The sequence below is a fragment of the Juglans regia genome, chromosome 13 (assembly GCF_001411555.2).
Source record: "Juglans regia cultivar Chandler chromosome 13, Walnut 2.0, whole genome shotgun sequence".
Lineage (NCBI taxonomy): Eukaryota > Viridiplantae > Streptophyta > Magnoliopsida > Fagales > Juglandaceae > Juglans > Juglans regia.
Window position 1 is genome coordinate 16,359,111 of NC_049913.1, and position 24,240 is coordinate 16,383,350.

The 24,240-nt window shown below is 37.6% G+C and overlaps 1 pseudogene; it reads right to left on the reverse strand.

Annotated features, from left to right (window-relative positions):
• Window positions 1-8,024: 8,024 nt before the first annotated feature.
• The window catches only part of LOC109013715, a 48,846-nt pseudogene continuing 32,630 nt past the window's right edge, over window positions 8,025-24,240 (reverse strand).

A 24,240-nucleotide genomic window follows, 5' to 3' on the forward strand; every position in this document is an offset into this window, starting at 1 on the left:
AAAGTATCATTTTTCTTTGACTGCAGGAGGAAAAAGTAATCAACGACTTGCGTCCTTGTGTACTGCTTTTGCAGCACCATATTGTGGGCCTCTAATGTAACCAAAGAGGTTACAAATCTAATGTAACTAACATCCAGCAAAGATAACATAAAAAAGCCACCAAAGAGTTATACTAGATAGCCACTGTAGTTGTGTACATATTACACACCTACGTGATTGCTGGTTTTTTATTTTGTTTTTTTTTTTAAAATGCAAAATGTAGGTTTTGCTCAGTAGTGTTTTCTCTTCTTCCCAATTTGAATTTCGCCCGCGTCAACCTCTTGATTTTTCACCCGCGTCGAACCTCCTTTGCCCACCGCCACCAGCGACGCTGTCTGTCTTTCCAGCAACACCGAGCTCGTCTACATACAACCCGTCCCCTATGCCGCGTCAATTTCTTCCTCTCCTCCCTCCTGTTTCTTTTCTTCCTATCCCCACTCCTCCCCGCGTCACCCCCACCACCCGCGACGGCATCCTCTCCCCCACCCCTACACCGCGTCGCCCATCCTCCACCCCCACCCCCACCCCCACGTCTCCCAAACAATGCCCTAGTTGCCCCGCACCCCCTCTGCCCAGCACCCCTTCCCTCTGCCCATCCTCTGATTGCCCAGCTTGAAAAGGTGTTATTTCTACTGAAGAGATCTGCGGGCACGAGCTACTAAGGTATGTATGTTTTCATCTTATGAATCTAATGGAAGATGATGCCATGCAAAGCATTAGTATGCAATAGGGGTGTTCAACCGGATCCGGATCCGGATGCTAAAATCCGGATTTAATCCGGATCCGGGTTATAACAGGATTTAATCCGGATTATAACCGGATTTAATCCGGATTATAATTGGATCAATCCGGTTTTAATTTTTAATTTTTTTAAAAAAAGACTTTAAAACTTAAAAAAATGTTTTATAGCACTTGTTTTTTTTTTTTTAAAAAAAGTAACAAACAAAATAAATAAAAATGCAAAATAAAATAATATTGTTGTTACATCACAATGCAAAACATAAATTTACAAAAAACAAAATAAATAATAATACATCACAACTAATTAACTAAAACATAAATTTACAAAGAACAAAAGAAATAATAATACATCACAAAAATATAAATTTACAAAGAACAAAAGAAATAATAATACATCACAACTAATTAAACTAAAATATAAATTTATAAAGAACAAAAGAAATAAATTTACAAAGATCAAAATTTATTAGTCTTCACATCTTGAATATGGAATAGGGGGGAAATAAGGATGCCCAATACATCACATGCGATCTCCGTAAGGATGAGATATCTAAATGAGTCTTCTTCCACCAATGCTAAATGCAGACTCGGATGCGACGGTGGAAATAAGGATGCCCAATACATCACATGCGATCTCCGTAAGGATGAGATATCTAAATGAGTCCTTCTTCCACCAATCCAAAATATCAAACTCGGGTACTTTCGGTTCAATCACATCCGAAAAATATCTATCCATGTCTGGGCTAAGTACTGAACTGTTTTGCTTCTCAAGATGTTGCTCTAGAGCTATATCAAAATCTTCACAGTCCAGGTCATCACCAATAATACTTGAGGAACTTCTATGAGCCATATTTGATCTTCCACTACTAGTCCATAAAACTTGTGGTATTACTCAATCAAACGATTCATGAGCAATCTTACGTTGACCTCAATTCTATCTCCGCATTCATCTCCTTTGCACCTTTTCAACCAATATGACAAGACTGTAATCTTATATCGAGGGTCAAGGACAAAAGCTACATAAACAATCATGTTCATCCTATCCGTTTTCCCCCAATATTTATCAAACTTAAGTTTCTTAGTAGAAGCCATCCTCATCAACATATCATTCTCAATCTGACCCATGTTATTCAAAGTGTTCTCAATTGTACAAATTTGTTGAAATAACATATTAGAAGTCACATACAATGAGTTAGAGATTTTCAAAGTGACATCATAAAAAACTTTTAGAAACTTAATAAAAATACGAGCCATTTGCCAATCTTCAAACGGAGGCACCAATAGTTGTGACTCCTTCACTACCATTAGTACAAAAGCTCTTTCGTATTTTTCAGCAATACTAAGCATTAGGTATGTTAAATTCCATCTAGTAGGAACATCTAGACACACCATTTTTCCACACACAATATTCAGCTCATTTGCACATGTTTTAAACATATCAAGCCTTGCCAGTGAGGACCTCACAAATTTTATTGCTTCTCTAATCTTATTTACAACGTCATGAATAATTTTTAAACCATCACATACAATGAGGTTTAAAATATGTGCAGCACATCGCACATGTATGAACTCGCCTCCCAAAATTGTGAACTCATTATCTCTTATGTTCCTCCTCACATGATCAATAGCAACATCATTGGAGGAGGCATTATCCATGGTGATCGTACAAAGATAGTTAATCTCCCAATTCGTCAAGCAAGACTAACATCCAAGCAATGGTCTCACCCCTATGATTAGGAATCTTGAAAACCATTATAATTTTCTTGTGTAATACCCAATTTTGATCAATATAATGGCATGTAACACAAATATAATTCTTGTTTTGCACTGATATCCATATATCGGTGGTCAAACTCACTCTTTGACTGCTCAACAATACCTTCAACTTTGCTTCTCCACCTTATATAAACCAATACACTCTTTTTGGAAGGTGGTTCGGGATGACAAGGTGTGTCTAGGCTCTAAATAACTCAAAAGTTTAACAAATGCCAGATGCTCTATAACCTTGAATGGCAATTCACACTGGATAAATAAATTGGAAATCATCGCCTTTAATTTTTCACGATTATATTGTCCTAACACTTGAGGACTAGATCATTTACCATCCATCTTAACTCCAGTGTGTGATAGTGATTTATCATTCCCAAGATTTTTATTCTCTCTAATAGGAGAGTTTGAACAAGCATATTTTAGATGGTGTGACATTGATGAAGTACCATTTTTATAATGGCATTCATAAATTTTAAAGCAATAATTGCATTGAGCTTTGGGTGCAATGGGATCAATAGGTTTAACCCTTGTAAAATGATCACATACAAGAGATTGGTTCGTAGTCTTCTTGGCTTTTTTCGACTTTGGGAGGAGAGATGGTGTGGGGTTTTGGGTATTCATAGAGGAAGGCACTAAAGGACTAGTGTTTTCCTCTATGTCCAATGAAATAGGCACTGATCCACCAATACTATCACTAAAACTACATTCCATCTGTTTTAAACATAAGAAAAAAAAAGAAATATAATAAAAATCAAACCAACAGCTAACGTAAAACTTTGGTTCATCTAGTAGTAGTACTAGTACATATGCTAAAGCAAGCAGCCTTATAAAACTTTGGTTCATCTTTTCTTATTTATAATGTTTTTTTTCCTGCAAATTAGGTGGGGAGTAACATTTCTCTCCAATAGCTGCTATCATACATTCACAATGACTTATACACAGCTGAAAATGAACAACAGACCCAGAACAAAAGACTTTACAGTTACTCATCCTTGAAAAGAAACTTTTGGACTTGAAGTGAAAGATGAGTACCCTAAAACTTTGATATGTACCCATTGAACAAAATAATGACTGCTAGTGACTAAGATCTAATTCACATGCATGCTTTCAATGCATGCATCTATAAAACAGGATCAATCTTTTGTCATGCATTGGTAAAAGGGAAAGAATAGAAAATGCCAGGGAATTAATCTTTTGTCAAGACAATGCATGCATGCATATAGTTGTTTATTTTGTAATTGTCACCTAAAACAGGATCGAACACTGCATCAAATAATGCCATAAACTGCAAGCCAACATTACAGCCAAGAAAAACTAGTTTTTTTTATTGGTACAACCAAGAAAAACTAGTTGAGACCATTATGGTTCTGCTCATCCACAAAATCAAGAATTTCTTCTCAACTAGGAGAGAATGATACATAGAAGCACTTCTGTCTCTAATTAGATTTCTTTATGACAAGTTGAATTGGGGACCTACTCATAAGAGTAAAACCTTTCCTTTTTTCATTTTAAGAGAAAGTAACAATCGTAGATAGCCATTGAAATAAACACCAACAACGTCAGTTCGAAGATATTTGACCTTAAACTCGAACTGCTCGCACAAGGTGTGAAGAACCAACCTTGAGTGCAACTGTAACCAGAGTAGATAAGCTGCATGACAGATTGATCAAATCGCACTCGTGTTAGAATGACCTAGATACTTAATATAATTTCTTATAAAAAAAACATATAACTTAAGAACGTCTTCCTTGTACGTAGCACAAAGCTAATATTGTTGGTAACATATGTAATGATTCTTTTTTTTTTTTTGGTTGAATAACATGTGTAATGATTCATTCCCAACAAAAATAACAAAATGAATGAAAGAGGTTCACAGTTTTCGTATATAATTCAAAACTTCAGGTTTCTAACGTATGTACTTAGGGGATGCTTAGGGAATGAGATGATTGAAGTTAAAGCATACACTTTAAAAAGATATATTATAACAAAATATATTAATAAATACAATAAAAAGTTAAGATAGTAATATATTTTAGCTAACTCAATTAGTTAAAGAGTATTTGCAACATGAAAATCAAGTGATTGACTGATTATATAGTTTAAACTCGGCTTATTTTAGAAATCTCCAATGCTTTACAAAACATACACTTTTTTTTAGATAAGAACTTTATAAAACATACAAAATAAGGACTCAAAATAATGTATATGCTTGAGTCAAAATATACCCATAAGGCAATGACCACAAAAGCACAAAAATTGTAGATATTGACTTCTGTAGTTCTGTGCCAATATAGAATGCAATCCTGAAGTATATAATGGTCCTTCATAATTTATTTTTAAAAGCTAATCATCCTCATTATTAAAGCATAGGACTATAATCATTGTCATCAAAAGGTTTGAACACTCATCATCTTCCTCATCTACTTAATCTAAAATTAATTGGACAGGCAAACGGTAATAGAACTCATTTTATTTAACTTTTTCAAAAAGTTACAAAAGCACTTTTTTTGCACTTAAGCTCACTGGAAAAAGCTATAGAAACCGAACTTAATTTTCATTTTTGCACTTAAGTTTGCCTTTACCAACACTAGTGTCATTGGATTATTGCTCCGTTTTAGTTCGTCTTCATTACAGATACATCTTTCTTTTATCATTGTCAGGCTATCCCATCTAAACACTTTAAAAAAATTCGATATTGGTTTCAAACCAAAACTATGAGAGCAAACAAAAAGGTATAATGCCATAAACCCACTGTAATGGCAAGAAAACTAAATCCCATGTGAAAAACAAAGCAAAAGAAAAATAATATAAACCAAACAAACCGAGTATTACATAAAACAGTGATTAAAACTAAATCCCATGTGAAAAATAGAACAAAGGAAAAAATTCACTAATAAAGTGTCGAAATAAGCTTACAGAGCAAAGGAAAATATCTTAAGAGCTTAGAGAGAGAGAGAGAATATGGATGGTAGCCTCCGCGTGTCTCACCCAGATGCGCAAAGCACTTTGAAGATTCTGTTTTCGTGTTTCGGTGAGGTCGAAAGACTTGAGAGAGAAGGCCAAAAGGGATTGGAGAAGATGAGAAAGCGAGACCGAGAGACTAAGAGAGAAGGCATATTTGAGACCAAGAGAGCAAACCCTAACGATTCGAGAAAGCAAAGCCCAGGATGTCGAAGACAATTTCGATTGAAGACAATAGAAAGGGGGGGATTTTTTTCGTTTTAAAAGACCCGGTTACGGATAACCGGGTCACATAACTGGATCCGGAATTTTTTAACCACCCGGGTGTAATCCGGGTGGATCATCGCCCGGATGCACCTTGATTTCTGAGTTTCGGACCGGATCCGGAAAAAAACCGGTCCGGTTGGACACCCTTAGCATGCAACGCCGCAACAACAACATATTGGAATGCATTGTTTCACTTGCAATGGATTGAAGCACAATGTTTTACCTTTTAAAAGTTTAGGCATACATAAATGTTCTGATATTTTTTTTGGGTGCTTGTTTTTGCATAATGGTTTTTTCACCTAATTGTGAACAAAATTTTCTGATATTTTTTGGGTTCTTGTTTTTGTACAATAATTTGAAATTGTTGTTGAAACTATTTTGGAAATTTTGTGTTTGGTTTGAGAAGCAAAGGAATACCAAACAAAGCCTTAAGTACCCTTTCCATGAACTAAAATGCCATGTCTTCTTGGTGTTCACATAGATCTGTCGTTGTTTACACAATCTTCATTGTTATGATCATCCATGACGGCGCATGCGCCATCATATTGATCGAGAGTTATACCTCCTTCTCAACATTGTCATTGTGACTAATACCACCTTCAATTGCATGGTCCTGTTGGCAACACCATTGGTGTATGTTGCATTTTATTTTTTATGGAATTCCTATTACTTGGACCTGACATGTATTGGAGCATGTTCTTTTTAATTTTTCCATGTGGCAAAAATCAGGAGCCACTCAAACAAATGCTTTTGCTCATTAATGGCCACTTTGTTCTTAGTTCTCAAAGCAATAAACTAAACAACTCTGCCTTGATGCCCACTGTGGCCTGTGCTGGGTTTGAACCTAAGCCTACTTGGTGAAAGTAACCATACTAAAAGACCTAGTATAATTGCAAATCCCCCCAGCCATACAAGTTGCTTCTAACTGCAAACCATTGTAGTTTCCCTTGTCATTTCATACTTATAAAAAAGTTATCCCTTTTCATTATTATTTTCTCTCAAATAATATCTCATCATTTAATTTTTGACTTCATAATAGTTTCATGCTCAAGCAATTTGAATAAAAATTGCCCTGCCTTTGCAATTAGTAAATCTCCATTTGTAAATGCCTACATAAGATTGTCTAGGATGTACAGAGATTTTTAGATCATATGGACACCACTGTCTAATTGTGCTTACACTATTTGATTGTTGGCCAGACTAAAAGTAAATTATGTCGATTTGGCATCTATAGGTTTTGTTGATTTTGTCATATGTATTAAGTGTTACTTTTCAGATTTTGTATCAAGTGTTATAAGAGTTTAAGGTTTACTTTCTCTTTTTTATTTTTCAGATTCTTTTTTATTTTTTATTTTTTATTTACTGCTATCAATTATGAGAGTTTAATGTTCCTTTTTCTTCGTTTGCCTCTCGGAATACATTCTCAATTTTAGTGTGATGGGAGAAGAGGAAGATGGAATGACAAGTCTTCGATGTGAACTTCACAATCATTAATGACGCCTCAAAAAACATGCGGAAATCCAAACATTTACCATGTGAGTAGGCAGATTGATGTCTTTCATTTTTTAATAAAGTGTGTTTGATGTGCTCATGAATCTAATTAATTGCATAATGGCAGCATCATTTTTTAATAAAGTGTGTTTGACGTCCTCATGAATGGGAGAGGAGTCTCAACCTTTAGATCCCCTTTTTGATAAGTTGGTAATTTTTTTTTAGAAGAGCCAAGGTTCACCTGTCCATGAGTGACTCTGTCCCAAATTTTATTAATAAACCCTCACTTGTGGCGGAGGAAAACCGTGATTACAGACCGGCACCTGGGGTTACAAGATAAAGTTCCTAAACCAGGTGCCAAAATTACTGAAAGCCTCTAACCAAAAGAAAACTACATCAGACAAGACATACTAAAATATTTAGCAAGAAAACCATTCCTGTAAAAGAATCACAAACAACGTTAACTCAAAAACATAAAATCTTACCAATCCAACCAAAAATCCACATGAATAATGACGCTAATAGCAACGCAAAGATGGCAAACCTAGTATATCCAAACGGATTAATCCTCGAAGCAACCTAGGCACATCCCTGAGAAATCTCCATTTAGAGTTCAATCTAGTCGCACCTCTCCGTGCCAACCCATCAACAACTTTATTTTCCTCTCTATAAACATGTCTAACTATGCACACCATAGAATCCATAAGTGCTAGAGTCTCTTCCCAAAAATATTCCAGGTACCACACCCCACACCGTCACCTATTCCACCATGAGATCACAACTTGAGAATCTAATTCAATTTTCACAAAATTAATCCCCAGATCCTTACAGGCTTTGAGACCCTGCAGAATAGCTAACAATTCAGCTATATTATTTGAACCATAACCAATATAAGAATTGAAGGCATAAACCATATGGCCTCGATCATTTCTAATAATACCACCCACTCCTGAAGAACCTAGGTTACCAAGACTACTACTGTCTGTATTCAACTTAAACCACCCTTGAGCTGGCTTTTGCCAAGCAACTAGCTTTAAAAACTTCCTATTAGGAACCAAAGCCAGAATATTCAATATCTGTAAAATCTGTAAGTCATGTCTAGAACATTTACTAACCTTTTTCATATCTCGACTTACTAAACGCATCCAACTTCTAATAGAAAGCCAGACCGAACTAATAGACTGAATACTACCCTCCATGCGTGCAGTACATCTCCTAGATTTTTCATAGACTGAATCTATATAGCCTAGCAGATTTAGAAAGGTGACCAAAAACACTAGATTTTTCATAGCCTCTACAGTACCTCTCCCCCATATACAACAAAATGCATGATCAAGTACCTAATCAGGGTTTGCCTAATTCAAGGGGGAGTACCGTTCAGTTGATCCATACAAGAAAAATAAAGAAAATATCCACCTATTTCATGTGCCCTATAGTTTATCCGAACCAAGCAAAAACTATTACAATTGATACAACCCAGTACAAACACAATAATATTCATGCATTTCTATTCTCGACCCTCCTCAAATTTTGTTCAACCTCAACCTTCTGAGCATTTGTCTCTTTCTCTTTAGTTTATCTTCCATTCTTCGCAATATGTCCTCCTCCCTCTTCTGAACTGCAAATCCATTATAACAAGCATACTGTGAAGCATCCAAGTATGTGAATCATTAACAAGTAGATACAGACAAATGGGATAAACAGGGGCATATAAATAAAAAAGGGTGACAAAATCAGTATCAATTCTTATGGAAGTGTTGGACAAACAAGAGATATTAAAGTTATAAAGTTATCTTGAGCACAAATAGAACAAATACATAGCATTCATAGATATTCTACAATCAAAGGAAAATATTGAAGAAGAGAGGAGGACGATGAGATGAAGGCACGGGGAGATCGGGCACGAGGAGATGAAGGCTCGAGGAAGTCTGGCTCTCAAGTTATGAGGAGATGAAGGGTCAAGGAAAAGGATCATCCAAATCGATCATGTTTTTCTTGCAGACTTTCTTTTGCATATCCTACCCATTATAGCTCTTATTTTCCTGATTATTTACAATACAAGCAAATCATATTTAGAAGAGAATTTGGCTAGATGGAGATTATAAAATTCTTTAATCTAATATCAATCTAGGAGATGATGGTTTTATTATAGTTGCATCATTCAAAACTGGAGGAGATAATAACAAATCCTAAAAAAAATCTATTATTTTCTTAGAATCTTTGCGAGAAACTCCAAAATAGATGCTTCTTGCCGATAATACATGCACAGCAGTTACACTCGATTAATCTTTGTAGGATATAGTCTTGTCATTAATTTTGTCAAAAATTATGTAAGACAAGTTCAGATTAGAATGAAAAAATCAAAATTAATGAAGATTCCATTTTATATGTGATTCCACTCATGAGCTTAAATACTATTCATCATCATTTTAACTAACAACATTTTATCATTTCTTGAGGCATCAACTATTAATAAATAAGTGAAAAATAACAGACAATTTTCTAATAATTTATTCTACATATCAAAAGATGATAGGATAATAGTTAAGAAGAAGAAGACTTCTATTTCATTTTACCACCAATGTATTACTAAGGTGACCAAGTGGTTGAAATTTACTTTCGAAATTGTGTTTATGCATACATGTAATCAAAACCACAAAATTTGTTTTTCTCTATTCACATCAATGAATTGGGGAAAAGAATGTAAGGTAGCCACACAGTTGGATAAGAAAAATAAGAATGCAGTAATTTTTTTTTCATTTTTACTCAGGAAATCATTTCAAACAAGAATCCGATGATCATATCAGCTGAATGCCTTTGGATGAGACCCAGGAAAGAGGTGCAAGGCTTCACTGTAATGGAATACAGAAAATTCTAGTAATGCAACCCAATTATTTCCATGATCAAAACAGCTAATGAAAAATATAAAAATTTGCGCACCATATCAAGAGAAATTGAGGAATAAGCATAAACATTGGTCTTGATGACAATAGGATTACTCCTTGTTCCATGATGAGCGATCCTTCTGGTGGCTGCCAAGAATACGAGAAATCTCTAGCCCTCTGCTAAATGCTTGGTTAAAGAGCATACAGGTCTGGAATTCAGAAACAAAGGGAGAGGATTGGTGGTAACATGGGCAACTAGGGTAGAGGATGGATGAGACAGTGACAACTAGGGCAGAGGCTAAACGTAATAAACATTTCTCTAACAATGGTGGTAACAATGAAAGCAATATTAAATGTAAGCTATCATACAATCAAACCCTAGAATTTCATATACTATAACCCTATATTTCATATAATCCTTTTTGAAAGCATTTTATAAGAATAAATACCTTAGCTCATCAGAGGGGGTGCTAGGTAGAGGGAGATTTGATGACAACGGAGGTGATGGGCAGAGGGAGGGTTGGGGGAGAGAGTGGGCGACGCAGGGGTAGGGGGAGAGGATGCGCGACACGGGGGTCGGGTAATGACACTGGAAGGGATGGGGGTGGGGGAGAGGATAGGCGAGATGAGGGGGTGAGTGGGGGGAGAGTGCAGACGGAAGGAACGCGAGGGATGGGGGAGAGGATGCCTGCTGGGAAGATTCAAATGGGTGGAATCTGAGAGACGTGTGAGTTTTGTTGCGGGGAGAAATTGATAATTTTGCTAGGGTGCGTAATGGCTGCTGCCAAATAGTGGCTTTTCCTGAGATTTTTTCTTTAAATAATTACCTTTCAACTTCTCCCATAGCCACAACCATTTCTTTGCAGAGCTTCATTGGTGGTGGAAACGGCTTGCTTTGGATCGCGCCCAAGAATGAACCCAAAATCAACATGGAAAAGACGCCCATCATGTCATCTGTAAGGAGAAGCTTGTCGAGGTGCCTAGGGATGGAAGACAACTAATGGCTTAACAAATGAACTTCAAATTGGTATATGGATAGAACTGCCCTAGGAAGTGGAAAAGTCGGGCATGCTTTCCTAGTGACCTATCCATGACAATCCACAAGACAGACACCAATAACATAATCTATCCATAAAGGGAATGAACGACATTATATTCTAAGTCTGGGATGAAAAACCTAAACCGTGATGTTGAATTCTTATGAAGCATAAAACATGTCCAATGAGCTTGTATATTCTGTAAGTAATATTAACAGCATTATCACTACTGATAAATAAGTGTTGCAACAAAACAAGAGAACTTGGACAGAAAAATAGTTCTATGCTTCTATGGTCAAAGCACTTTTTAACATTTTATCCTTTTGATGCCAACTTCTTAGTTGAACCTCACGTCGATGCCAAGAAGAGCAAAAAAAGAATACAAGCACATAATCCCTCTCTATAAAGTTGGAATCTCTCCAAGAAAATAAATCAACAAGTTTCTAGTGTCTCACCAGACTAGTCCCATCTCAGGATCAAACATGCAATTTCATTAATCATTCAAAAGTGCCTTTAATTGTACATCATTTGATCCTTAAATTGCCAACAAAATAGAATACTACTCTAACTAGGAAATAACAATTGCAGATAGAATAAAACTTGGAAATACTAATCTAACTAGGAAAGCAATAAATCTTGATTTGCATCAATTGCCAGCTCCCCTAAAGAACTTGACTCTAGCAAGTTTTGATGAGTGTAAGCAACAAATAGATGTGGATGTAAATGGTGGACTTCCGATGCTTGCAACCAAATTGATTCCGAATTTGGACAATTTTTCCACTGCACTAAAAACTTGTAATACCCTCCTCGTCGAGTTGTAACAAATTGATGATCAAGTATGGAGGCAATCTCATCTCGGGTAGTTGTATTTTCTGGGACACAAAGAGTTGGTGTTTGTGATGCCTCTAGAGTTGGTAATGTGAAAAATTCATTTTCATCACCCTTAAACTCAGTGAGACATTCTATGTTAAAAATTGGGCCAACACCAAAATCAGAGGGCAAATCAATGACATACACGTTGGTGCCCAATTTCTTGGTGACTTTAAAAGGACCCGCCCATTGTGCATGAAGCTTGGTAAAACTCCCCGGAGGAAATCGTTCTGGTCTTAAACGAATAATAACCATATCACCCACACTGAATTGCCTATCTTTGCGCCTTGCATTTGCAGAAACTGCATAAGAATTTGTATTAAAGGTAAGGCGTTGTTTGCATTGTTCATGAACGTCCCTCATATAGCTAGAAAAATCTAGTGCAGCTTCCCTTGGTCTGGGGGGCAATGGTAAGGAGCTGTTATCGATTGAAGTGCTAGGTCGGAAACCATAAACCACTTCAAATGGGGGTGCACCCTGTTGATCTGTTAATAGAATTATCGAAAGCAAATTCTGCTTGTGGAAGTACCATATCCCAGCTGGTGACATGATCTGCGATGAGTTAATGTAATCAATTTCCCAAGCTGTTGTTGGTTACTTCAGTTTGACAGTTTGTTTGGGGATGGAATGCACTAGGAAACATTAGTTTCATCCCCATTTTTGTCCACAATGTCTTCTAGAAATAACTCACAAATTTTACGTCCCTGTCAGACACGATAGAAGCTAGAACACCATGTAATCAGATTACTTCTTGCAAGAATAATGCAGCAATCTTTGAGGCATCATTATTAGTCTTGTGACATGGAATGAAATGCGACATCTTTGAAAAATGATCTACGACCACCAGAATTGAATCATGTTGCCGAAGAGTTTTAGGTAACCCAAGAACAAAATCCATGCTAATGTGCTGCCATGGCTTGTTTGGAATGGGAAGGGGTGTATAGAGCCCCGCTTGTTGCTTGGTTCCTTTATTTATTTGGAAAATCCTACAACGATCAACCGCTAGATGCATGTCTCTATGCATCCGAGACCAATAGAACTGATCAACAACATTAGCAAAAGTTTTATCATATCCGAAATGCACAGCTAAACCCCCGTCGTGGATTTCCATAATTAGGAACTCGTGGAAAGACCCACGCGGAATGCACAACTGTAAACTGTAAAATAGATACCCATCTCTCAAAGAATATTCACCACTAGATGTGCGCACATGAGTGGAGAGATTACTCCACACGTTGCTGAAGTCCTCGTCGTTAGCATACTGCATTTTTAGATTATCAAATCCTGCAAAATTAGCTGAAAACATATGTAACAAGTGAGGTCTCCTACTTAAGGTGTCAGCCACCTTATTTTTAGTCTCTGACTTATGCCTAATAACAAACTTGAACTACTGCAAATCGTCCATCCAACGAGCATGTCTGGCATTTAGCTTACTTTGGGAATTTAGATGCTTCAAAGAGTCACGATCAGTGTAAAGAATAAACTCTCTATGAATCAAATATGGTCGCCAATGCTTGAGAGTTTGAATTAAAGTATAGAATTCCATTTCATATACTGAGTATCACCGGCGAGTGTCATTAAGCTTCTCACTATAAAAAGCGATAGGGTGACCTTCTTGACTCAATACTCCTCCGATTCCCACATGTGAGGCATCACAAGCCACTTCAACAACTTTAGAGAAATTAGGCAACTTAAGAACTAGTGCTTGTCCCATTTTCTCTTTAATTTCGGTGAAGGCCTTGGCAGCTGCGGCACTCCACAAATATTTTTTTGCTTTCAAGCACTTGATGATTGGAGCCATTATAGTGCTAAACCCGGGAATAAATCGCCGATAGAACGTGGCCAAACCGTGAAAGCTCTTGACTTCTCAAAAATTTTGGGGCGTTGGCCAATCTTGAACAACTTGCACCTTTGTGGAGTCGTCCTCGACACCTTGATCAAAAATTATAAAACCCAAAAATTTGGCCCTTGTCTTCATAAATGAACACTTGTCTCGATTGATATAGAGTTGTTCAGCTCTCAAAGTCTTCAATACCTGCTTGACATGGTCTAAATGGTCCTGCAAACTTCGGCTAAAGACTAGGATATCTTCAAAATAAACAACGACAAATTTGACCAAGAATGGCTTGAGAGCTTGTGTCATAATGCGCATGAAGGTGCGTGGCACATTGGTTAATCCGAAAGGCATGACTAGCCATTCGAACAAACCATCTTTGGTTTTGAAGGCTGTCTTCCACTCGTCACCCGGCCGAATTCCAATTTGGTGGTATCCACTTTGAAGGTTGATCTTAGCGAAAATAGAGGCACCACCTAGCAAGTCCAACATGTCATCAAGACGGGGAATGGGAAATCAGTATTTCAGGGTTATCTTGTTAATTGCTTGGCTATCTACGCACATCCGCCAACTACCATCCTTCTTGGGCGTAAGTAAAACAGGAACAACGCAGGGACTAAGACTCTCTCGGATGAAGCCTTTGTCTAACAGTTGTTGAATTTGCCGGCTGAGCTCTTCATTCTCAATGGGGCTCATGCAATAATGCGGTAAATTAGGCAAGGTTCACCCGACAATCAAGTCTATAGCATGCTGCACATGCCACATTGGAGGTAATTGGTTCGGCATCTCATCCAGCATAATATCCTGAAATTCCTCTAGCACTATGGCGAGTTCTGCTGGAATAGAACCATCCTCTTGCTTCATTTCGCGCCTTACTACCATTAGCACCATATTGTCATCATGCATGACTTGAGAAAATTGACGCATGGTCAACACTAGGACAGCTTCCCTTTGAGTCTCAAATTCTGGGATCTGCAAAGGATCCAAAACAAATTTCTTACCTTTAAAATTAAAGGAATAAGTGTTAGCATAACCATCATGGGAAACCCTCCGATCATAAAGCCATGGACGCCCCAATAACATGTGACAAACGGTCATAGGGATCACATCACACCAAACTTTGTCCACATATTTTTTTCCCAACGAAAATTTAACCAAGCATCGATGTTTCACTAGGACTGAGTTGTCTTCATTAACCCAATTGATCCGATAAGGAGTAGGATGCTTCTCAATCTTCAGCCTCAAACATTCATGACAGTTTTAGAAATCACATTCATGCTGCTGCCATTATCAATAATGACATTCAAAGCTCGACCATCATGTTTCATGCATGTGTGGAAAATGTTGGTACACAACCACTCAGGATTATGTTATGGATTGAGGAAGTGCTGGAGTGGAAGGCTTGCAGTCTGCTTAAGGGTGCAGTTAGGGGGCAAGGTGTGATGAGGATGGAAGCTTCTGTGTTGTGTTCGTAAGCCAGGAATAGAAAGGTGGTTGGTGACAGTTAGTTGCATACGTGAAGCTAAGAACGGTGTCGTGTGATGCATAATTAGTTTCATTCCTTTAAATAGAACGTTGTCGTTTAAATATCCCTTCTTTTCAATAGTTGTAAACGCAGTCGTTTTCTTTTACAATAAGTGTTGTTAAACACTACCGTTTTGTTCAAACAAATACTATAAATAGAAGGAATTGGGGGGAAAGATCCCAAAGAACAATTCATGCAATTAACAAACTTGCTTCTTCTTCTCCTTCTTCTATTCTCCTTCCTTAACCTAATTCTGGAGAGTGACTTCTCGAACTAGTCAAGTTGGGTCCATTACAGTTGGTATCAGCCATGGCAGAAGGAACGCGTTCGTATACTCAGATCGTGGATTCTATGAATCACTTACGACAACAACAAGATCGGCAACAAAAACAAATTGAGGATGCGATTGGTTTATTGTTTCAGCAGCAGGAGGCTGCGAGATCCGAGCGAGAAACACAGGATAAGATGTTTCGGGATATTTGACAACAAATCTCGAAGATTTCATGTAATGATTCTGAAGATCCTGGTAACTCACGTCGAGATAATCAAGAGCAACAAACGTTGCACAGAAATGAAGATATGGAGGAACGCATGGAAGGAATGCGTAACAGAGAGCTTGTGGATAGAGGTTTTGTAAGAGGAATTAAGCTAGACTTTCCTCGCTTTCGTGGTGGTAATCCATCACCATGGATTTATCACGCGAATCAGTACTTTTTGTATCATCAGGTTCCCCCTGGTCAACGTATCTTCATTGCTTCATTCCACATGGATGATGAGGCATTGGTTTGGTTCCCGGATGATAGTGAGGTAGGAACATTTCACTCTTGGGAGGACTTCATCAAAGCTGTTCAGATTCGATTTGGATCTACTCCATATGATGATCCAATGGAGTCAATTACTCGAATCAAGCAGGTTAGTACAGTAACCGATTACAAAGCTGAATTTGAGATTCTTTCCAATCGTATTAAAGGCTTGTCAGAAAAGAATAAGTTGAGCTGTTTCTTGAGTGGCTTACGTGATGAGATTAGGTTACCTGTGAGGATGTTGAATCCTTTATCTTTGAATGATGCGTTTGGCTTAGCCAAAATTCAAGAACAATATGTAGTATGTAAAAGGAAGCCTTGGAGAAGTTCACTTACTGATTCAAGTAAGTTTAGTCCAGAGTTAAGTATGTTGAAGTCTGGACAATCTCCTTCAATTCTAGGCACGCCAAGAGTTTCACCCCTAGTCAAGCTTCCTTATCATAAGGTCTCTGAATCTCAAATGATAGAGAGGCGTAAAAAAGGCCTCTGTTATTTCTGTGATGACAAGTGGCAGCCAGGGCATAAGTGTGCAAAGCCAAAATTATTTCTGTTAGAAGGTATGGAATTTGATGATTCCATTTGTGAACTGGATGTTAATGCTAGTGGGGAAGTGGTTGTTGAGCCTGTGGAAGTTGAAGCTGAAATAGCTTCTATCTCATTTCAGTCTATTGTTGGAGCTGGAGGACCTAAGACAATGAGGCTTATTGCTTCTATTGGCAAGAAAAAATTGGTCATTTTAATTGACGCTGGCAGTACACATAATTTTGTGGATACTGCAGTGGCTACCCGATGTAAGTTGCTTGTGCAATTAACCCAAACTATTCCTGTTAAGGTGGCTAATGGCAATCTTATTAACAGTACTGGCAAGTGTACTGCTATTTCCTTGTTAATTCAGGGTATGTCATTTGTAGTGGATTTTTTTACTCTTCCTTTGGGAGGATGTGATGCAGTTCTTGGCATTCAGTGGCTATCTACATTAAGTCCTATTCTCTGGGATTTTGTGAATATGAACATGCAATTTCAGTATGCTGGTCAGACAATTTCCTTGAAAGGATTGACAGTACCTCAGTCTGATCTTATTGATGATGATGAGTCTTTCAAGACCTTTGGCTGTGGCAGCAAAGGATTTTTTCTGCAATTAATTGCTGGTAACTGCATTGAGTCTCCAGCTTTGCAAGATGAACAAGTGCATCAACTCTTGCAACAATATAGGGATGTTTTTGAGGAACCTACTGGATTGCCACCCAATAGATCACATGATCATAAAATTAATTTGAAGGCAGGCACTTCTGCTATCACTGTGAGGCCTTATCGATATCCATTTTTTCAGAAGACAGAAATTGAAAAAATTGTTAAGGAGCTCTTGACTTCTGGTGTTATAAGGCCTAGTCAATCACCCTTCTCCTCTCCTGTTTTGCTAGTCAGGAAGTCTGACAGTACTTGGAGAATGTGTATTGATTATAGGGCTTTAAATGAAGTCACTATTAAAGATAAATATCCCATTCCTGTTGTGGATGAGCTCTTGGATGAACTTTCAGGTTCTGCATTTTTCTCGAAATTGGATCTGAGAGCAGGGTATCATCAAATACGCATGAGGGATGAGGATGTTCATAAGACTGCTTTCAGGACTCATGAAGGGCATTATGAGTTTCTTGTAATGCCTTTTGGTCTTACTAGTGCCCCTTCAACTTTTCAAGGCCTTATGAATTAAGTTTTCTGACCATTCCTTAGACAATTTGTCATTGTTTTTTTTTATGACATACTGGTTTATAGCAAGGATATGCCTTCTCATTTAGCTCATCTAGCTACTGTGTTGCAAACCTTACAGCATCATCAGCTTTATGCTAAACAATCGAAGTGTAGATTTGCATGTCAAGAAGTAGAATATTTGGGGCATTTGATTTCAAAGGAGGGAGTGAAGGCAGATCCTAGGAAGTTGGAGTCTATGGTCACTTGGCCAATACCTAAAAACCTGAAGTCATTAAGAGGTTTTCTAGGATTGACAGGTTACTATAGAAAATTTATTAAGGGCTATGGTCAAATTGCTGCCCCTTTGACATCTTTGTTAAAAAAAGATGCTTTTGCTTGGACAGATTCTGCTACTAAGTCTTTTGATGCCTTGAAAGTTGCTGTCACAAGCCCTCCTGTTCTGGCTTTACCTGATTTCACAAAGAGATTTGTCATTGAGTATGATTCTTGTGCAACTGGTGTGGGAGCAGTTTTGATGCAAGATCAAAGACCATTAGCCTTTATGAGTCAAGCTTTGAAAGGCAAGAATTTAGTTCTTTCTACTTATGAAAAAGAGTTCTTGGCCTTGGTGTTGGCTATTAAGAAATGGAGGCCATACCTTTTGGGAAGTCCTTTTGTGGTCAGAACTGACCACCATAGCCTTAAATATTTACTTGAGCAGAAGATTGGCACTGTTGCACAACAGAGGTGGCTTTCTAAACTCCTTGGCTATGAGTTTACCATTGAGTATAAGAAAGGTGTTGAGAACAAGGTGGCTAATGCCTTGTCTCGCAAAGATCAAGTTGATGGGATTGGGGAACTGGCAGCTTTATCATACCCTACACCAATATGGCTCTCAGATTTAAAAATAGCTTATGCTGCAGATCAGGGTACACAGAAATTAATCACTGCATTACAACTTGATCCTACTTCTAATTCTTCATTCAAATCGAGGCATGGCATTTTGTTCAAGAAAGACAGAATTTATGTGCCTGATTCTCTGCCCTTGAAACAATTATTTGCACTCTAGTCCTACTGCTAGCCATTCTGGGTTTCACAAGTGTTTGCATAGAGCAAGATTAGAATTCTATTGGCCTGGTCTCAAACATGATGTTAAGCAGTTCATTCGAGAATGTGATACCTGTCAAAGAAATAAGATTCAAAATGTCCTTCTATTTGGGTTTTTACAGCCCTTACCTATTCCTGAGCAAATATGGACTGATCTTTCAATGGATTTTGTTGAAGGATTGCTCATTTCCAGAGGGTATTCTGTCATTATGGTAGTAGTGGACAGATTATCAAAATATGCTCATTTCATGCCTTTGAAACATCCATTTACAGCTGCTCAAGTGGCTTCATTATTCTTGAGTAATGTTTTTAAGTTACATGGTTTGCCTAAAACCATTGTTTCTGATCATGGTTCAACATTTACTAGTTCCTTTTGGAGAGAACTTTTCAAACTGCAGGGAGTTAATCTTTCTTATTCATCAGCTTATCACCCTCAAAGTGATGGTCAAACAGAAGCTGTCAACAAATGTCTTGAACATTTTCTGAGGTCATTTTCTGGTGACAAACCAAAGTTGTGGGTGGATTGGCTTTCATTAGCTGAATGGTGGTATAATTCCACATTTCACACTTCCATAAAGTTAACTCCATTTGAAGCTGTGTATGGGATTCCTCCAATTAAACTTCAGGCTTATATTCCTGGTTTGACTTCCAATCAGGCAGTGGACCAGCTGTTGCTGACTCGGGAACAGATTCTTCTTAAACTCAAATCCAATTTATCCTTGGCTCAAGACAGAATGAAGTTTTATTATGACAAACATAGAACTGACAGGGAGTTTTCTGTGGGGGATTGGGTTTATCTTAAACTTCAATCCTATAGACAGCAGTCTGTAGCAGCCAGAAGGAACCTTAAACTTTCACCTCGATATTTTGGCCATTTCAGATCACTCATAGAATTGGCAAGGTTGCATATCGTTTATGCCTACCTTCAGATTCACTCATACATCCAGTTTTTCATGTTTCTGTCTTGAAGAAAAAGCTTGGAGATCAGTTTACACCTACTTCTACTTTACCTCCAGTTGATTTGCAAGGGGAGTTAAGGCCTCGGCCTGAGAAAATTTTGGAAAGACGAACTATCAAGAAGGACAATAGGGCATTCGTGGAAGTCTTGATTCAATGGGAAGGTGCTGGAGTGGAAGCTTGTACATGGGAACCTTATTGGCAGCTTCGGCAGCAATTCCCTCACCTTGTGGGCAAGATGCTTTAAAGGGGGAGAGTGTGTTATGGATTGAGGAAGTGCTGGAGTGGAAGGCATGCAATCTGCTTAAGGGTGCAGTTAGGGGGCAAGGTGTGATGAGGATCGAAGCTTCTGTGTTGTGTTCGTAAGCCAGGAATAGAAAGGTGGTTGGTGACAGTTAGTTGCATACGTGAAGCTGAGAACGGTGTCATGTGATGCATAATTAGTTTCATTCCTTTAAATAGAACGTTGTCATTTAAATATCCCTTCTTTTCAATAGTTGTAAACGCAGTCATTTTCTTTTACAAGAAGTGTTGTTAAACACTGCCGTTTTGTTCAAACAAATATTATAAATAGAAGGAATTGGGGGGAAAGATCCCAATGAACAATTCATGCAATTAACAGACTTGCTTCTTCTTCTCCTTCTTCTATTCTCCTTCATTAACCTAATTCTGGAGAGTGACTTCTCAAACTAGTCAAGTTGGGTCCATTACAGATTAGCCTGGAGCTCTTTTTTAGTTCCAGTCAACACTCGATGGATCACACAACTAGGTAAATCCGATGCGCCCAGGTGCTCTTCTTCATCGTGACTACCCTCATCGGTCTCCTCATCCGTTTCTTCAACAATATCCATTACCAATAATTATTTTTCACATATGAAGGCTAACTTTTTATCTCTTGTACGACACTCAACAACATACTGCCCAAAGCCTTTACATTTGTAACATTGTGGCCCTTTGCTGGAAGCTTTTGCTTTTCCTTTCTGGTCCCTAATCACTGCGCCCCTAGGTTGATCTTTCAGCAATGGTGGCCTTTGGAATGAAGGCGTTGGCACACGTTCCAGTCTTGGATCCATTGACATCATTTTTCTCCTAGTCGAGATTCCCATTTGCTTGTCAATATGTAGTGCTAATTGATATGCCTCCTCCATATTAATTAAACGTACAGTCAACATCTCCTCGCGTAGACCACTGCGTAATCCCGTGCAATATTGAGCTAAAGTTTGTTGTTCAGTCTCCACAATCTTGCCATGAACAATCAACTCGTGGAAGCGGTTCATGAATTGATCAACACTCAATGACCCTTGTCTGAGTTGTAACATCTCTTCAAACATCATTTGCTCATAATCAATGGGAAATTTTTTTTCCTTAAGTCATTCCTGCATTTCCTCCCAGTTAAAAGCTGATGATGGACATCATGTACGACGTAATTGTTCTTCCACGCTTCCCCACCATGCTCTTGCATGACCCTTCAAGTTCATTTGAACATAACGAACCTTTCGATCCTCCGATACAGCAAACCAATCGAAGTAGTCCTCAATAGCCGCTAACCAATCTTCAAAAGAGTTGGGTTCTAATTTCCCATAAAAATTCGGCACATCTACCTTCATCCTCTTAATCAGTTCATCAAGAGGTTGATAATCTGCACCATGACCTCAGTGAAAATTTTATCTATGATGTCAGATTGGAGGCCCACGATCCTCAAACTCTCGGTCACCTTCATCTTCCCAATCTTCTTCATCATCCCTATCACTTTTGTTGAACACCTCCCCACGAATTGAAATTTTGGTTGTTTGGATTTTGGTTGTTGGCCATGGCGTACGAAGTACCACGACGGGTTACAGGCATGTGGTTGCTAAGCTCCTTGAGGAAGGAACCTTGCTCTTATGCCAAAATTGATGCCAACTTCTTGGTTCAACCTCACGTCGATGCCAAGAAGAGCAAAAAAGGAATACAAGCACATAATCCCTCTCTATAAAGTTGGAATCTCTCCAAGAAAATAAATCAACAAGTTTATGGTGTTTCACCAGACTAGTCCCATCTCAGGATCAAACATTCAATTTCATTAATTATTCAAAAGTGCCTTTAATTGTACATCCTTTGATCCTTAAATAGCCAATAAAATAGAATATTACTCTAACTAGGAAATAACAATTGCAGATAGGAAAAAACTAGGAAATACTAATCTAATTGCAGATAGAATAAAACTAGAAAATACTAATCTAACTAGAAAAGCAATAAATCCTAATTTGCATCACCTTTTTCTTCCGTATAAGAGAAAGAAGGAAAAAGGGAGGCAGGAAGTTGTATGGGGAAAAAGTAAAATCATTGAAGTTTATAGCTAATTCAAGTACCAACAACATGCACGTCGATATAGTCATGATGAACACAACTGTTGAAGCTCACCTGTCTCCAATGCCCAGTATATAAGTGATAACGGAGTAGACAGCACAACTTTTTATAAATGTTTCAAGACAGGTGGATGTAATGCCAAAGGAAAATTCTATATACCATACTACCATCTCAATTTCATCCTACTAAATATGATGTGGCACATTTATCACCATTAAATGATCATTTATTGTATGCTTCTTTATCATCTAATGGTGATGAATGTGTCACATGCCACTTGGTATGATCAAAATAGGATGAGAGTGTGGTGTATATCATTACACAATGCCAAAAGGCCCAAACTCATTAGGATGACACTTCTGGAGATAGCTTGTCATGATACGATGCTCAGAGAGAATCTGGACACAAAAGGAATGATATTATGAACCAATTGCAAAAAAAAAAAATTATAAGATGCAAAGAGTTTAACATACAGCCAAATACAAGTGCAAGCAAATATTGAAACTAGAAAGGTGAGTATTTAGGTGATTTGGAAACTCCGAATCCAAATGCAAAAAAATTAACGAGTAATGTTATACACCACATTCTCATCCTATTAAGTAAGAGGTGACACATTCATCACCATTAGATGATAAAGAAGCATACAAGAAATGATCATTCAATGGTAATAAATGTGACACATCTTATTTAGTGGGATGAAAGTGAGATGGTAGTGTAGTGTATAGAATTTTCATTTCTAGAAATAACCATTGGAAGATAAATATATAGAAGTAGTAAAAGGTAAATGATTGAAAGGAGTGCTGCTACAGGGAAGCCCCTTGTAGTGCATGAATTGCACGAATAGTGCAAAGTCTGATAAGTAAAGAAAAAATAAAATAAAATAAAACAAGAAAAGTAAAATGGAAGCTTCTTTACAATTTCTGTCATTTCTCCCTCTCCTGTACAGCTCTTTCATCCTCGGTCCAGGTTTACGAAAACAAATAAAAATAAAAACATCTCCTGCACTAAGGTGTGTAAGGCCCTGTTTGATTAGTGAAAGTATTTTATTTTATCTCATCATTATAATTTTCTCAAATTCTCACACAAAATATAATAAACAATTCAATTTTTTCAAATCTTAAAAAAAAAATAATATTAAAAAATAGAGTAATGCTACATATAGTCGTGGAGTGCGCAAGCGTTGTGCAGTCGCTTTGAAAAGAGTGATGTCCACTATTAAAAAATTAATTTCTTTTCATGTGGATATCATATTTATTCACTTTTTTCAAAGTGATTGTACGGCGCTTGCGCACTCATGACTGCAACTATCATTTCTCTAAAAACTAATATTCTAACAATACTTTATTCAATTTTCAACTTTCATTTAAAACCATTTCATTTCATCTCACTATCCATTTTATCTTCATCTAGATGTGTATACTTTAGGCATTCTACAGCTTAAAAAATTTGAAAATAAATGCAGAGCAACAATCATGGCCTAGATTGATAGTGTTTTTGTGGGTGCAAAAAAGGAACAGATGTGGGTGCTGCAGCCATGACCGAGAAGGGTCTGATGCTCATGATGAGAAATGCGACTGATGCTCGTGGGTGAGGATGGTGTGAAAATGTAACACCTGGGCCCAACCTGAGTCTGTTAAATATTTTTGGGCTTATGTATGAAAATCTCATTTGAGTTTTAACGAGTAATTTCAGAGCAGCTTATGGGATCAAAATTTATTTTGGCAGAGTATGAATTTTTGATTGGGCTCAAGGATTGGACGAAGGTCCAAATAATAAATGATGGACCAAGGCGGGGCCGGAATAATGAGAATTTGGCCTAATAAAATTTTTCTAAACTTTGAAAAGAGTGATGTCCACTATTAAAAAATTAATTTCTTTTCATGTGGATATCATATTTATTCACTTTTTTCAAAGT